Below are 17,762 nucleotides of genomic sequence, written 5' to 3' on the forward strand. Positions count from 1 at the left end.
TGTAAAAAATTAACCGTCTCAGATTCATTGTCCCCAGTGTACGTAGCCTCAAAACCTTTGACAGTTATTACCGACTGAGCAAACCCATCCTTTTTCATCTCATATTGAATAAACAAAGCAACGGAAAGTGTTAAAATTTCACACTAACGGTGCATCGTTCTTTTGTATCAGAATGTAAGGAACGCTCGGTCATGTGCCTAGCTGATCGTGAGAGCATTTTTTATTTACGTAATTATTTATTTCCTAGTTCTCGTCTAGCGATCTCAATATTGCGTGAAAACAGTTTCACGATGGCTCATTTTACTCCTCATTTTTTTCCGGAATCGCGTGAAGTATGTCAGCTATGCACTTTTTGGCCTCTGAATTGCGGGAAATGTGAGAATAGTATCATACATGTGTCAAAAAACCACGAATTTTTTTCACGATTTTCGGGATATGAATAACTTTCCTGAATCCCGCTGCAAAAGAGTGATGCACCGTTGAGATTTGAACCCTAGCCGTTCGTTTGTTTATTTAATACAGGAGGAAAAAAAGGACATGTTTGCTCCGTCGGTAAGGGTAGAAATACTACATGATCTTAAAATCAGCCGTAAATCTTACTTGATTCTAGTAACGATGCCAATCGACCAATTATTGTCAGATCTAAACTTCCGGGGCAATCGGCTTTGGCTTTCGGCGCTCGTTTGAGTTTCGGTAGGTATTATACGTACAGGTATATTACGGATAAAGCAATCTACCCATCACAGCTGTCACTGTCAACGGAGCCGTGACATTTTGACAGCGGTTTGAGTCAGCAGTTTAGGTCGACCAGCTGTATCGAACCAAGTCAACGGCGGTAAGTCCGGCTTAGGGTAAGCGACTGCGGCATATATCGAGTGACCTGAGCATTCAGGGCACGAAATTCCAGCCAGAGAACGCGGCTGCTCGATATGCGACCTGTCATCACCCAGCAATATCCGCCTATGTGTGATACGTACATGCAGCAGGTCTTGCAAACCGCAGCGGCACGACGTCTGATGTTTATTCGTCTTCCCCACATTACGAATTACCTACTACCTCAGGCCGAGCACCCTGGTCTCAACACTCCTCGAATCGTAAAGTCGACTATAAGATTTCTGATAAAAAATCATAATCAGTGAGAATCTTGATAAAACAACGATATCGATAACAGCTAAACTAGAATCGACCCGTCGGCTTTGATTTGAAAAATAGGTTGCACGCAAATCTTGGTAAATTTCTAATCTATGCAATCCGAAGAGAAAGTGAGCACTTGCCTTTCTTTGAGGTTGTTAAGGAAGAACTCAAAATATTTCAAACTCAAAATCAGAAATCTTCAAATCATTTTCAGAACATTACAGCTTTGTAGGCGTTACGATGAATACGGTTTTTGATGCTCGTCTCTCTGTTTACACAAATTAAACTAATATTCAATTTCTTTGCCGAAACTGCTACGATTTTCATAAATCATTTATTCAACGTAATTCCATGTGACAAAATGTCGAGTAAATTTGAAGGGGAATGTAACTAGTCGGAAAGGTTTTTTGAGATTACATCAACTAAAATTTGGATCATCGTGGTGGAGAAATACTTTAGACCATTTTTCAACAGAATTCTAAACGGTGCAAAACATAATATTTCGAAAAAGTCTTATGAGCTCCGATTATTCTTCATTATATTTGTATTATTTTTACTTAATTCAAACACTTTTTGAGATCTGATGGAGATTTTATTTAAAAAATAGTCACCTATAGACACGGAGTTTCACGAAAATTTTAGGAAGATGAAAGCTTTTTTAATGTATCGTAACCCTTTCCAAAATGTCTTTTTTTAAATTTCCGTACAAAATCTTTAAAATTCTTTAACCATCTATCGTTCTTGGAAATTGATTTGAGAGGAATCTTTGGCGAAAAGTTCAATTTCGATTTTTCCACAGAATTCACCTTGAATTTAGAATTTTACATTACGATTCTGAAAATGCCTGTCTCCAAAATTTCGACAATTTCTCAAAATTTCTCGCATTACATGAAAGAAATCGGAACAAAATGAGAAATAATCAGAGTTTGTAACCAATTTACCAGTGTTTGTCAGATGTTTATTTCAACATAGTCGGAAATGGTAGGTTTCCACGAGGACGGATTCAATTGTCATGAAGTGGTTAATCAAAAAAAAAAAAAAGAAGAAAAATCTTCGTAGAAATAACTGACTAATAATGGATAAATTTGGAGTAGGAATTAATTTTTACACTACATTTCAGTGTTAGCTATTGAAAAATGACACATTTGTTTCACGGTTGCGGTTTTCTAGAACCTACCGCTGCAGTTTGCCGCTTTCACGAGCAACCCATTTTATCCACATCGCTGCAGCCGGTGAACTCAAGTAGTTGGGACAATGCGAAACTCCTGGAGCAACTCACAATTGCACCTCTGGGGGAGTAAATTATACCGTCAAGCTACAACGTTGTGTCGCAGTTCAGTTTTTACCGACTGAAAATCGAAAAACACCACGGAACGAGTTTCTTTTCACGTCTGCGCGTCTCTTTGTTTTAAATTTTTCCCTTTTTTTCGCCACTTCTTCTTCTCCTTGTCTTGCTCACCCTTTACTAGCGGTTTCTTAGTCCGGCTAAAAATTGAAAAAACTCGTAGCATTCCGCGTGATAATCCATTGAATTTCATCGACTTTGACCTGGAAACGTAAGGAAAACAAAAAAAAAAATACCGTTCAAAAAGTTTTGCAATTAGAACATGAAAATTATTAAACCCTGGCGTTTTTGATTTTCTTCACCATACGGATTTCTTGGGATGGTTTTAAAAAAAAAATGTCCGAATATAATTATTCGACAAAATCAGATTCTTGTCAACGCGATGCAACAGATTGTCGTCAACAATCACAGTTAAACAATATAATTGTACTTTCACGAAAGATTCCTTGAGTGTTTTTCAGACCGTTTGTCAAGATTTCGTTAGCAAAAAAAAAAAAAATTGACCCAAATCATTGTAATCGCATGAAATATCCCAGAGTTTAATCGTTCTTTATAAGTAAGCCGATTTTCACAGCTTCGCAGAGTTTAACTGCCTATAGCCGAGAATTAATCAGACTAGCGTATCTCGTGCTGAACTTTATAATTAACACACCTTACGGCCAAAACTTAACTACTTTCTTATAGTTTGAAGTTATGTGTTTTATTGCGGAGTTCTTCATGGTGGTTCACTTATAGAATAAACCTGACGCAAAACATATAAACGAATCGCAATAGCATTGCACTTTATTTTTCACACGGAATAATTCTTTTCTTGACCAGAAATATTTTACATTGAATAGTTTACGATAGAGCTATATTCATTTCTCTTTTTTGTATCAACCCAATGAATTTCCTGTTCCATAACTCGAATGACATTTGAATGACAAATTAGGTATACTATGGTGAAGATGATTCATAGAAACTTCAAAGCTTGTTATACCATTCCCGCGTGGGTAAAGAACGCAGACTAATGTTTAAAGATTGGAATAATTAGACAACGTAGTAGTATACAACGGTTCTAGGAATTACCAAAGTGTGTGATTTGCAATGAATGAAATCATATATTTCTGATACATAATCTAGTGACCAGAGTTATTTTGGTCAGTCCAGCATGAATATGAAGTATGTACATGAATACTAAGTTTGAGTCTCATGAATTGAGGGATAAGCCTGTATATTCTGTGTGCAAAATAGTACATTACGTGACAAGTGCGGGAAGTAGGTGATACTTGCACCAGTGCGACACTTTACTTTAGCACGAGTTATGTATACTATTTTTTGACACAAGTTGTGGTAAGTTCGCGATAAGATCTGATAAAAGTGGTATTGGTACACGTAGAAAAGCTAATATGATCTTATGTAATCGATGTTAGTAATCTGAGCATCGCCTTCGCTTCTTAGCACCGTGTGTGTTTACATCGATTATAATCTGGTAAATACACAGTACGCAGGAGTATGATATTACAATTCTAGAGATCGCTGTAAAGGTAATATTCACTTACCGCACGTTTCGCAGGCACGGTAAAACGAACTTACCGCACGCTGTGTCAAAAAGATAATTTAGAAGTTATATCTCTCCAGATACCGTAAAATATCTTTATACTTGGTGATGAAATACATACAAAACCATGCACTTTTTGACATCAGCTATTTTTTTTTTTTTTTATTCTTACATGTCGATGGATTTTTTTACATTTCAACTTCCAAAACATTGAATTTACATTTAAAAAATTCTAAATACGAATGTTAGGCTGAAATTTAACGACATTACAAACCGCAGGGTCCGAATATTGATGGATCTGATAATATTTTCGTTTCAAAGACCGCCATATTGACTTTCTAAGTATAAACTTTGCATTTGAATGCAAAGTCTCGAAAAACATTCAGACGTGAATTAGTTTTGAGACCCTATAAGTCCAGTGTTTCGAATTCCGGCCCAAGAGTGTGCGTCCCGCTTGCGTAATTTCGCCAACGTGCGCGACTGCGAAACCGATCTAAATTAGCACAGGGTACTTCTACTACACTTAGAGAAATTTTAAGTTCCGCTTACCGCTCAGTCCTTAACTATTTTTGTTTTTTACCATAATCGAAAAATATAGTTCTAGGTACAAAGTGAACATCAGTTTTGTAGTTGTTACCAGAAAATATAGTATCCGTTACTATTCTTTCTCAATACGATCACTGTTGCTATATTTTCTAGTAACTGTTGCTAAAATTTAATGCTCGTACAACAATAAATTGACGTTAAAGCCTCATTTAACTAAAAAAGTAGAGTAAATCGAACAAACTGATTTCGCGTTGCAATTACCAAAAAAGGATCGAAAATAGCGCAAAATGGTAACGCGTACCTCGTTTTTCGTAATTCCAACAATATTCAAACAGTTTTTTTAACGATACCTGTCTTACTGAATTTTTCTAGTTACTATAACAAATGAAATTTTTCTCAGTATGCTTTCCGCAGATGACTCGAGGGCGTCGCGATGTTCGCCAACCCGGGTACGGGTAGGTACCCATATACCGCCTACCACCACCTCATTCTCGGTATATTATTTAATTACAAAATTCTAGCCCTCCGGTTTGAAAGTACAGCGTGGGCGTAGGAATGTGTATGTGATTCGAGTATCTGTGAGCATGAGCTCGTACAGCGTATAATGAAGACACGTGCTGCAGGCACTTATACTTATTGTTAGATAAGATTATCAATGAAACTCAGAGTCTCGGCATGATGATGGAATATGAATATTCGCAAGTGAAACTACTATTCTTGAATAGTTAGAAAATTTTGTTAGTGACTTATAAATCGTGACATTGTTTTCAAATTTCTAAGCTGCGGTATTCGATTTTACAGTTCCTTGAAAAGTGAGTTGAGACGACCATCGACTGATCGATAAGTAGTGGGGAAAGGTGGCAGATTCAACGTCCAGCGTGTAACGATTTATTTAGGTATGCTGAAAGTAAAAGAAATAGAAAAATAAAGAAAAATAGACAAAAATAAGTTGAAATAGTGTAAAATATTAACTGATCATTTAGTTATCTTCGGGTTTATATGTTTTTACCGTTCAATTTTGGAAAAGAAAAATTTTAAAGACAGAAATTTTCTTACGCGCTGCAAGTCAACTTTCGCTTGATAGTTCAACACATTGAATACAAATGGACAGCACGAAGTGTAGATAATAAAACTATAATTCAATCTGAAATAAGCCATAAAATAGTATAAAGATGAATTAAGGGTATAAGATCGAATATAAATCGTTTATTATGTGTACTTTTGATTTATTAACGTGATATTCAGTTTGTTAATGTTAAATGACGTCGTGAATTGGTTATTGGAACCTGACCAGAGTTTAGTTCTCTGCACACACGTCACGGACTTCAGTTTGACACAAATTTAAAATCGACTTTTCTCGCCTACTACTTATTAAAATCATCCGCTTATATTTTGTACTCTCTTTCTCTCTCTTTTATTGTTTTTCGAGGATTATCCATCGTCACAAGCTGCGCATTCGCAGGATTCGTCGTCATATTATGCAGGGTGGCCAACTCAAGCTTAACCTGTCAAGCGCGGCTTATGAAAGTTACGTAAATGATGGGAACTTTTTTTAGGTTAACTGACTTCAAATAGTTGATATAGCGATTGGGGAGGCTTGGAAAACTTTTGATGTTATCCTATTGACGACTGATTACTGCTATCAGTCATTGTAACAACATAATTTCGATTCTCCACTTGACGCGCGAAAGTTTGGCATCTCATACCCCGTTTCGAGTAGGTTGGTCACCCTGCCTTGCGGACGAAAATATCACCGCGGTAGAATATTATATCTAGCCGGCGAATCGAGTTCAATTATTTTGCGCAAGCGCAGTCGATCACTAATGCTATATTTTTATTCTCTTTTACTCACATTTCATCCAAATTGATTCGGCGCGTTTTTCAAAATTCTAGATGTACGCCACCCGAAAAATCGGAAGTCTTTCAAAATTTGTTCTGGCTTCGTTTTAGATCGGTTTCAGATGTTTATGCCGTCTCTAAATTAAAATCCTCATCAAATATCCCGGAATAATGATGGCTATTTATTTTTTTTCAAACACTTTTTTGCAATTAATGACCTTACAAAAAATCCGATTAGAGACGTCAGTTCGAGAAAACAGAAATCCTTCGCGCCTTGATATTTTCCGAATCAGGGGCTTGAGGTTAACGACTTATTTTGAGAGTTTAATTCGCAACCCAACGTAGGAAATGTACTCTAAAATCATAGTAAAATCCTTTCGCAGCGTGAGGAAGCTGTTTGGATAACTTGTGGAGTTTCTCACACCCAAAAAAAAAATAAAAAAACATTCCCGCTCTCATTGCCAGCTGATCTGTATGATTACGATCGACGAGAAGCACGATGGGGAAATATCGAATGAGGGTTTAATATGTTACTGGGTATTTCAGGTATTTTGGTTTTGTGCAACCAATGCATTTGAAATATTTTAATGTATGTCGCTTCTGCAGCATTGAAGCAGAAATATTGCAATGCGATGGTCTGAAAATATCTTTATTGCTCTGTTTTCAAAACACTGTACGTATACAATACGTTAAAAATTCCACGGTTGGAAAATATTGTCACATCAAATATTTAATATTCGGTATTTAATGTATATTCATGAGGATTTGTGTATTCAATCTAACCGCGGGGTCTTTTAAAATTAATGCATGATACTCACATGAATGGGGCATTCCATACTAACTTGACAGTATTTTTAACATCGCCGTTTTTTAATCGGTTGGAAATTTATCAGGTGATAACAGCGATTCTGGAACCGTCTTTTTTTCTTTATTCAACCTTTTTTGAGCCGGTAACTTATAAAAACCAGCATCTATTCAAAGTTTCACGTAGGTGTCACTCAATTTTTCTACGTTTTGCCTAAGGTTGACTGATTCGGTATGACTTAAAATGTCACACATTTCAAGGATTAAACGCTTATAATAGCGAGGTTCTTCGTGCCAGAATTTACCATTGTTACAGTGAAACAAGTGATCAAACTGTACCGCATGATCCTTGATGTTTTTTTATGCTCATTTAACCTTACGGAAAGGTCTCTACTAGTTTGATCAATATATAACTTTTTACAGTCATTGCAAGAGGTCTTGTACACTACATTATAATGCTTATAGTTACAATGATCTCGAGTCATACAAGCTTTTTCCAACAAATTGAATATCATATTTCTTAAACGTTCTGTTCAAAGATTCGAATAAACCGGCAACATCAGGTATCGCAATAAAGCTTGACAAATTGTTGTTCTCGTCAGAACTTACGATGTGATTACGTATTTTACGAATTTTAGATTTAACAGTTTTATCAAGTAGGTGAGGAGGAAAATCATTTTTTAGCATTACATTCCTTATGGTCTTGATATTCTCCTTATGGTAACAATTATTTGCAAGCTTTATCCCTCTGTAAACAAGGCTTGTAATGGTACCAATTTTATACGGTTTAGGTTGGTAAGAGTTGAAGTTTCAATATCTTCGTGACCATGTTGGCCGTTGGTACCAATTTGTTTGAATGATAGATGAGTAGTCGATGAGAGTAAAGTCCAGAAAGTTAATTTTATTCTCTGCCTACGTCTCTGAAATAACTGGCAATTTTGGGTGAAATCCGTTGAAAACATTTGGTAACTATGAAACAGACTGTTTAGGTATGGCTGTGAAACTGTGATTCACGTATCGATAATAGAATGGTAGCGTAAGGTTATTTTTTTAATACAATGTGATTCCAAATCGTCAATCGCAATATCTACTAGAATCGGAGGAAGAGGTGACCACATAAGCAGACCAAAGGTTTGCGCAAACACCATATTATTAAATTTAAAAATGGAAGCTTCAAAACATTTGTTCAGTGCGACAGTTTGCTGCTCCAATGTTTACAGTGACATTAGGTGAAATGAGCTGCGAGCGTTTTTTGAATACATCCATTCCTAAATCCAACGGAACATTTGTGAAGAAGTAGATAACATTCAGCGATGCCAAAATGTAATTTGGCGATAAAACAATTCCTCTGATTAAGTATAACGAAGTAAAACTGTCTTTAATATTGGTTTTCGGTGTGATTGGAGCAGATTTTAACCAGGAATTCAAGATTTTAGCTAATTTTTAAGCAGGGATCTTGATAAACGATACAATGACTCTATCTGGTACATATCCGTTCTATGGATTTTTGGTGAGAATATGCTTTATCAGGCACACTGTTGTTCATATTAATTTTCTTGTACCTCTTCATACCTACTTACACACCACTTATCGTAGAAATTAAAAGTACAACCAAATACGTCCATTGCGATTCTACGACACAAGTTAACTTTTCCAGATTGGTAATCTCTGAAATTCTACATGTTTGTTTAAACTATCAATTATCGCTGTCAAATCTTTTGATAGCAGTTATCGGTGAATAAAAACAATCGTTATCAATCGTTATCGATACAGTTTGCCTGTATAAAGTGAATTCCTAACGACTGCATGGTCAGTCGTCTGCTGAAATTTAATCCGCACGCGCTACAATCCGAGAGCGGCTGATTACCAGGGCAAACAACCGTCATAAATTTACACAACATTTCGCCGCGATGTTACATAAGCTCAAAAATTTTAACAATCGTTAGCGTTGAGCACAGCTATCAGCGACAAATGTCAGTATTTCGGACGTTACGTTTATGACGGTTGGTCATCCTGGCAAACCGACGCTCTCACATCGTAGCGCATGCGCATTAAATTTCAGCAGTCGACGGACCATGCAGTCGTTAGGAATTCACTCTGTGCAATTACCTCAAAGGAGATACAATTTCAATCAAGTTCTAATTTTTTCCCTCAAGATGACCGTACTTCGTTTTCGCGCGGCAGAGTAATTACCTGGCTCAAAGCTCGGGTTGAATAAAGCTTATTTTAAAACCGACAATGATCGTTAATGCCAGATACCGAAGGTACGTAAAATAATTCCACGGTCGTTTAGCTCGTTTTTTGTCGCACCATGCGGTGAATATCCGACGACCGAAAAGAATCGTCTATAGATTAGGCTGCACGATAAATACAAAGCTAGGTAAATCCCGAGTCCACTTGGTATTTAGAGATAACTTTACGACCGGACGCTGTGCGTGTCTACACAATATACACGATGCGCGCATCGTCGTTTCAGGAACGCTTACATCGATTCTCGGGACCTTGATTGCCAGCCTAGAATATTCATTTAGGAGAACTTGTAATCTGTATTTGCAATGGCCGATCGCATCGCCATGGCGTTACAAGATAACAAGAATTCATAGAACTGTGTCATACCTTGATATTATGTATGCGCGATTCGACGAAGGTGCCGATAGACGAGTTAGCAAGAGCACAAACTCAGTCATGCGATTATTTTCGGAAAACCCTACAGTTTTAATAATACAATTATCTAAAAAGAATATGATATGCAGTTGAAAATCAATTATATTAACAATAGAATTGCCGGTAGATTCAAATTTTTTTTCTCATTTGTAAAATTACCAGCTCCACGAATGACGAGTAACTCGGATGGCCTTTTCTTTGCTGTGAAATTTGGCAACTTTTCGAAAATGGCCGTCAATAATTCGTAACAGTGAAAATCCAACCGGCATTCAAAGTTCCGGGGTTATAGAAAATGTTTTCTATTACACGAGTCGAATAAAAGTGTAATTGTTACAGTGATATAACCTGAATATCACCAAAAAAAATTATATCCGAATTTCTGTATTTGAGAAATAATTTTTTTTTTCTGCATGGTTTTGAATTTCTACTTTCCAGTTATCAAATTCTTCATGGCGATATGTTATCAGTTTTAATACATAAATAGAATATGATGGGGCCCGATAAGGTATTAAAAAGTATTACAGAATATATTGCGATTAAAATCGCATCGCGAAACGACAAGTCAGGTTCTGACTACTAGTCAACACAGTTTGAGAATCTGAACACGGTTGCCTGGGACTTTTTATCGTATGGTTACTCGAAATTTTTCTTCAGGAGCTGGGAGTTCTTTAATTAGGTAATACTTTATTACCTTTACTTTACTCAACCCCATACTTTGAAGAAAACAATGATAACGATAACTTTTGAAGCAATTTCGATAAATGTCCCGTAATTTATGTTTCGCCAATGCCGAATGTGCGAGTTTCGAAAATTATGAAAAATTCAGCGACCATAAGATCCATAAAAGTGTTGAGTCTTACAAGATTAATTGTAAGCCATACTTCCAATTAGCCTGACCACAGCGGTTAGCATCGGGTTATATCTGCTAACTGTCTGCAACTCAATCAGTGAAATATATATCAAGGCTGGGTAGCGTGTTCGTGATCGATGAGGAACTGAGGCAGAGAAGACTGAAAAACCACTTCCTCACAAATTCAGTAAGTAATAATCAGCCGGTTAAGGGAAGGTCGGAGTGCCGACGAAGTGAACAAACTGTATTTTACAATTCTCTTCTTTCCAGGGTAACTCAATCGTTTCAAACCTTGAGAAATGTTAGTATTTGTAACTGTGCTTGTGGGATAGATGGAAATGTTCGAAAATTGACGTGTAAATGTGAAAAACGTTGGGTTCAAATATCAGTTGCGTACCATAACCTCAAAGTGAGATTATGTTCAGTGCTTTTGTTCAATTTTCGAAACTTTTCGAACCTACCGTCAAGCATAATCATGAGTCCTATCATTTGCCGAAGTTTGAAGAGATTTGATCACTCAGGAAAAGTAAGAATTGTAAAACGTTTACGATTTACCGTATTTGATGGAGATCCGACGTCCTTCCAAAAACTGTTCTACAACTTTTTGACATATTTCTATTTTACAGGTGATTGGGACAAAGTCTCATTTCCTCTGAAACAAATTTACGAAATAATTTCGAGAAGTGTAGATACACTTTATTTGGCATAAAGGTTAAAGATGGATTGACTGGATCGTCTGAATCAAGATTTAGTAAAAGAGAGAAAAAAAAACCGTTTGAAAATTCTCGAGCAATCTTACGTACTCCAATGATTGTAAACGTAGATGAAAAATATCTTCACTATGCAATGCAAACGAATCCGAGCAACTTCGAACAAAGCAAGCTATGCAATGAACACTTTGCGAAACAATTTTATTTTATTAAAACGTTCAAAAATGCTGAAACTCTGGTATTTATGTACATCCGATTCTAATGTTTTTAAATTTATACAACCAACGTCACTGGAGATTTTTTAACCGTTTATTTTCCATTCCTAATTTTTCATTCACAATCTGACGATTCGATTAACCGTAAAAATTTTCACGTACATTTTATTCTTATCTCGCAGACGCGGTGTAACGACATAATTGTAATCTCCGATTGCGATGCTCGACTCAAGTTTTAATTACACAAGGGTGGGTCCTGTACAGAAATACAGCGATGAATCGCCGGGTAACGAGGCATGCTGCACACCCAAGGAAGCCGTGGAACAGAGAGTTGACCAACGACCCTTCAACCGACAACAATATAATTCAGCCCAATCAACGGAGCTTGTGTAAATCAAGGGAGAAAATCACTACATGAACTCAAATCTGGTGACTGTAGTCCTTCACTCCCTTAACTTTGGTTATAGATTTTTTCCTAAATTCTCGCAACAAATTCTTGCAATTGGCGATGTGGGTTTAAGGGATCATTCCAGTGTGACCCTCCGAAAAATCACTGATTTTCGTCAATTTTTTTTTATTGTTTGGATAAAGTAATAAGTCTAATTTTTTTTTTTTGCAAATCGAGGCAAGAATGCCGAATACAAAACGAGTTTTTTTAAGTTGATTTATTGGTATTTTTATAACATAAAAAAATATTGAAAAATTCAGGTTAAAAACCAGTTTCTGGATGGCGTTCATGATTAAATTGCGGCCTTAATTTTTATTTGAAACAAAAATTCCAAAGAAATTCTTAATCTATAGGAAAGCCGCTATCGGGCTATGGAAGCTTTTTTTTTCGAAATTTGACAAAATGGCGGCTGTCTGAACAAAATAGATCAAATGTAGCATTTTTTTCGACAGTTTATAGTAGAAAAATATAGGAAGATTTCAAGAAAAAAAAAAAATCCTTCCATAGCACGATAGGAAATGATGTGAAGAATATTCTGCTTAAATTTGAAAACGATAGCTTGAAAACTCTTCTTTTGAGAGTGGACGCCGTTTTGAAAAACACCATTCCGAGAAAAACGCGTTTAAAGTTTGGAGAGAGATATTTTCATATAAATCGTGTACTTACGATCAATCGGCGATACCATTTAGAATGTTTATAACAGTCTATACTATGCGTTAATGCAAAAAAAAAAAAAAAAAAAAACGATTTTTTGAAAATTTCACAATGGAACGATCCCTTAAGCGTATTTTGACAGGCAGTTCGAATTTGAAACCTTATAAACTTCCGCTGGTTCGTGCATGTCAAAAGCATGGCGTTTGAACGAAACCGGTGCAAATAGCGACGTGATTGGTCGAAAAGACAAATAACAATCAAGCGACACCGACGAAAGGCTTTAATCATTTCCCGATCCACAAGCCGTTTAAATATTTACTGTAGAAAATATTGACTGTGCGAAAGCCTTCGTTGTCGAGATGTATAGTTTCCGGCAATATGAAACTTTACTTGAAATATGTTTAGTAATTGGTAGAAGAAAGGCCCTAAACGTTATAAAAAATATTATTTTCGTTTCGATAACGATTTGAATATTTGGTTCGAACGTTTTTTTAGTTCGTGGCAGTTTTTGTTTCTTTTTTTAGCGTCAGTATATTTTATTTATTCAAACTTTGTCCGAATATTTCATCCCGGTCCTGGTATTCAGATCGTCGATATGGATTTAAGGAATTATTTTAATGACGGGTGAGAAATCGTGGGTCACAGGATGAATTAGATGTGGCACGAACCTCTCGAAGGTGTTATTGCTTGGAATTCGAAACCTGCCGCCCCGACATAAATTGCAATATCAATAAATTTCCCAACCGTTGATGTGGACAAGCCTTCGCTTGAAGGTGAGATGTGAGTATTTGACATTTATGTAATTTCTATGCGAGCCAATAATATTTACACTTATTCAATGCCTGAATTTATTTTCTTCGACAAATTTACACTTGTGGTCAGAAATTATCGTATTTTGGAATATTCGTATTGAATTTCGAAAATTTGAAACATTTCATTCTTGCTTATTCCATGGCTGCAACTATGGACGATGAAACCATACGAATCTCAGAGACTGCTCGATTTGTAATTTTTTCTTGATTGGCTGAAAAAAAATTGTTTATGAATTTTCTAACCCCTGCAACGTAAAAAACTTCACTTGTTACAGTTACTAAAAATTTCTAATCAACGAGTGGATATCATTCGAAAAATCTGAGTTTAAATATTGTTAGTATCACAGCTAAATATGGTACAATTGTAAGCTATTTAGTGTGATTACAGTTGTCAATACTACATTTTCTGGTTATTGTGACGTTAAATCTGTCTGTTTGGTTTACAACATTTTGCAGTTCAATAAGGTCTCATCATCAACTTATCATTGCATCGAAATCGAAATGTTACAACAGTTCGAAGAAAATACAGTACGAGTGACGATAGTAAAAATAATAGTAACACGTATTAGATTTTCTGATACAAAACGCTGCCAAACTCGTTTTCATTTCGTAACCAAAATCCCAGTATTTTTCGGCTCTGGTAACGAATGAAAATAGTTACGAGGACTCTGTGGCAACAAAAACGTTGTCACGGCTGTCTCGATTAATAATTAGTGAAATTCGACTCGTATATCACATGTTTAATTTGCTTTACCCGTTGTGCGTTGGGTTTTGATTGATTCTTTTTGTTTTGCACCTTGATTTCGGGAACGCCTGCAGATGTATATTGCATGTAATATACGGGGTGTTGAAAAAAGGTGGACACACCTGGATAGCACGAAAACGAAGTAACTTAGAGATAAACTGATAACAGATTCCCGAATAATTGTTCCCTGGGAATCCAATGGTAATATTAGTTTTTGGGCCAGATGGGCCCAGGGGGGCCTTATGAGGCCCAACTTTGAAATTTCAAACGGAAACCCCAATTTTTTCGTTCGAAGTTGGATTCAGCGGGATATTTTACGTCCGAATACGTATTAACCATCGCCGGGGTCATAGGTCCCTTCTTGGTCCCGAATCGAAAAAATGGGGGTTCCAATTTGAAATTCCAAAGTTGGGCCTCATAAGGCCCTTCTGGGCCCAACATCTAATATCACCATTGAATTGCTAGGGTCAAATTATTCGGAAACCCATTGTCAGTTTATTTGTAAGTTATTTTGTTTTCGTGCTATCCAGGTGTATTCAGCATTCTTCAACATCGAAATAAACGACACTACGGAGGGCCTTATGATCCCGGCGGCGGTTGATACGTATTCGGACGTAAAGTTTCCCGCTGAATCCGAATTCGAACGAGAAAATTGGGGTTTCCGTTTGAAATTTCAAAGTTGGGCCTCATAAGGCCCCCCTGGGCCCATCTGGCCCAAAAACTAATATTACCACTGGATTCCCAGGGAAAAATTATCCGGGAATCTGTTATCAGTTTATCTCTAAGTTACTTCGTTTTCGTGCTATCCAGGTGTATCCACCTTTTTTCAACACCCCGTATACATTGGGGTGGTTAAAAAAAAATCATAATTTTTTTGGAAAAAAAGTGGTAGTGAAAAAACGATTCGAAATGACGAAAAAATAATGCTTGCACGCGGAAAATTTTTTTACTCAAGATTCAGAGGTAGCGCTGGTCGATTTTACGCATTTATTTAAGGTTTTTTTTCGTAAAATTTAGATAAGATCATAATAGTCAGTGTAAATATATATATTACGAAATATATGAATATATATTAGGGTGATTCAAAAAAATCATTATTTTTTAACCACAAGATACCTTTTTTTGTAGTTTTTTCGTAAAATATATATTATCACCGGCAACTATGATCTTATCTAAATTTTACGAAAAAAAAAACCTTAAATAAATACATAAAATCGACTCGCGCTACCTCTAAATCTTGAGTAAAAAATTTTTCCGCGTGCAGGCATTATTTTTTCGACATTTCGAATCGTTTTTTCACTAGCACTATTTTTCGAAAAAAATGATGATTTTTTTGGAATCACCCTAATATACATATGTGGATACGCGTATTGTATATATAACCCGGACGGTATCGCATGGGATTTGAGAAAGAGCGGTCGATTCGTTAACTTGTCAGCGAGTCTCGTTGTTTGGAGAGGGGTGTACGCGGCTCGTTGTTATAGGTGCTGTGTCAAAACATACGTCACGCCTGCCCACAGCTGTCGGTGAAATCAATTTATTTTACTACACTGGGACGAGTTTAAATCTGATCACGTAATCGAGTTAACATTGCGAAGATAGACCCAAGACCGAGGAGGCAGCTGACAGATATGCCTTCTTCTTTTTTCTTCGATGTAAAATTGAAATAACACGTTCCCTGCTGTGCGGTGAGATACGTTTGGAATTTACAAAATTGACGGGAATGATAAGAACGACGAGTACAGAATATTCAGAAATGGATTGAACCGAGTGAAAATTAATACCATCTCATAGATCAGCGAACGCGATAGTTTGCCGAAGAAGATTTGTTTTGTTTCGAACCTTAGAAACTTGACATTCTTTCGTCAAGGTTTTGTAATTAATATTGAAACAGAATAAGATTGAAATATAAATTACAGCAGACTTGATAACAAGCATATTACATACTTCAATTACTTTTTTTCTTCTCGGGCACCCGCAGATTGAAATACTGCAGTGTAATAAGTGCGCGGTTTATCAATTTTAAGCCTGATGAGACGGATTGTTGTGGAATAAAAAAATACAGTGATGCATTCATTGCTAGTCCGAAAATTAGAAATTTACGTAGTCAAAAACTTCCAAGTTATTTTAGTACCGTCTGAAACAATAATTAATTATTAAAACCAAAGAACCAGCAATACACATGATTTTGAAAAAGTTTGGAATGATTTTTTTCTCCGGTTTGAAAAAAGGCTTTACTCAAGCAGCGTACTTGACGCGTGCACAATTTTATGAAGCATCGAATTCGAGTAGATTGAAGAAATTTTTGCTTTTCTGTGTAAAAGTCTTTCAAGTACTTACAAATAATGGAGAAAAATCGCTAAAATGGAACTTACACTTTGTCAAACTTCTACACGAATGTGTTATTTCAATAGGAAGAATTTTTTGTTCACCCTAGTTTTGACCCGTCAAATTCAACAAAGTTTTAATCAATATCAATACCGTATGCGTGCGCACTTTTCAATGTTCGGGAAAAGCTTTAACGGTTCTTCAATCATAAAAACCGCTATCAATAAAAAATCCGTGGTAATTGAATTTTCTTTAAATTAAGAACGTGATACTTCCCAACGCATTTTGCGCTCCGTTAGCGTCAAATAACGCGGGAATACAAAAGGCAGACGGCTTCTCTCGTCAAATATACATGGCGATATGTATTGCGCTCATCGTTTGATTACTCGATTGGTTCGCCTTTGAACCCTGATCGAAGTGCGGGCAAAGGTGGGTTTGAAAATGATGAAGGAAACGGAGAAAATGAAAAAAAAAAAATAACGAAGATGAAAAATAAATTGGCGTAAAAGAAATGACAGTTCGAAGAACAGTTTCGGACGAGATATGATGACAGATCATCCGTTCCCAGATGACCTCAGGATCTTCATTACAGCTTTAGTCAGACACTAGCGAAGGAATAAAGAGCATCGGGATGGTAAAAATATGAGCAAAACAAAAACAAACAAACTAAAGACACCGCCATATTTTCCGTGCCAAAGTTGCACGGAAAAATCTTCAGGACTCTTGGGATGCGATAAAGTTATCTTGAAGGAAAATTTGTGAAAACTGGCTTTCCGATAATATAAGTATATTCGGAGGGTGGCGCAAATATTATTGTACAACGAAAATTATTGCACGCCCCGCCATTTCCACACGCTCCCATCTGTTTATCCTTCACCGATCCAAGGGTGAAATAAAAGCTGCGCTTTGTCGACGTTCGGTAATATTTTAAAATTTTCCAATTTTCAGGCATCCTCTAAGCAAGCTTCCGATCAAATCGGAACACGTTTGTACGTAACTGCACGATTATTCGATTAACAAATGAGGGTGATTAATTTTCAATCGAAGAAACGATTCTTTGAATAATTGATGAATCGATTAGCCGACAACGAGCCCGCCTTTGAACTTCCCGTTTTCAAACTCGTTTCG

At 36.4% G+C, this 17,762-nt stretch overlaps 1 protein-coding gene across 3 annotated transcripts in view; it reads right to left on the reverse strand.

The window, feature by feature from the left end:
- The window catches only part of wake (wide awake), a 292,797-nt gene that overhangs the window by 264,310 nt on the left and 10,725 nt on the right, over positions 1-17,762 (reverse strand). The window lies entirely within an intron of this gene.

The sequence above is a fragment of the Neodiprion pinetum genome, chromosome 3 (genome assembly GCF_021155775.2).
Source record: "Neodiprion pinetum isolate iyNeoPine1 chromosome 3, iyNeoPine1.2, whole genome shotgun sequence".
In the NCBI taxonomy this organism is placed as follows: Eukaryota; Metazoa; Arthropoda; class Insecta; order Hymenoptera; family Diprionidae; genus Neodiprion; species Neodiprion pinetum.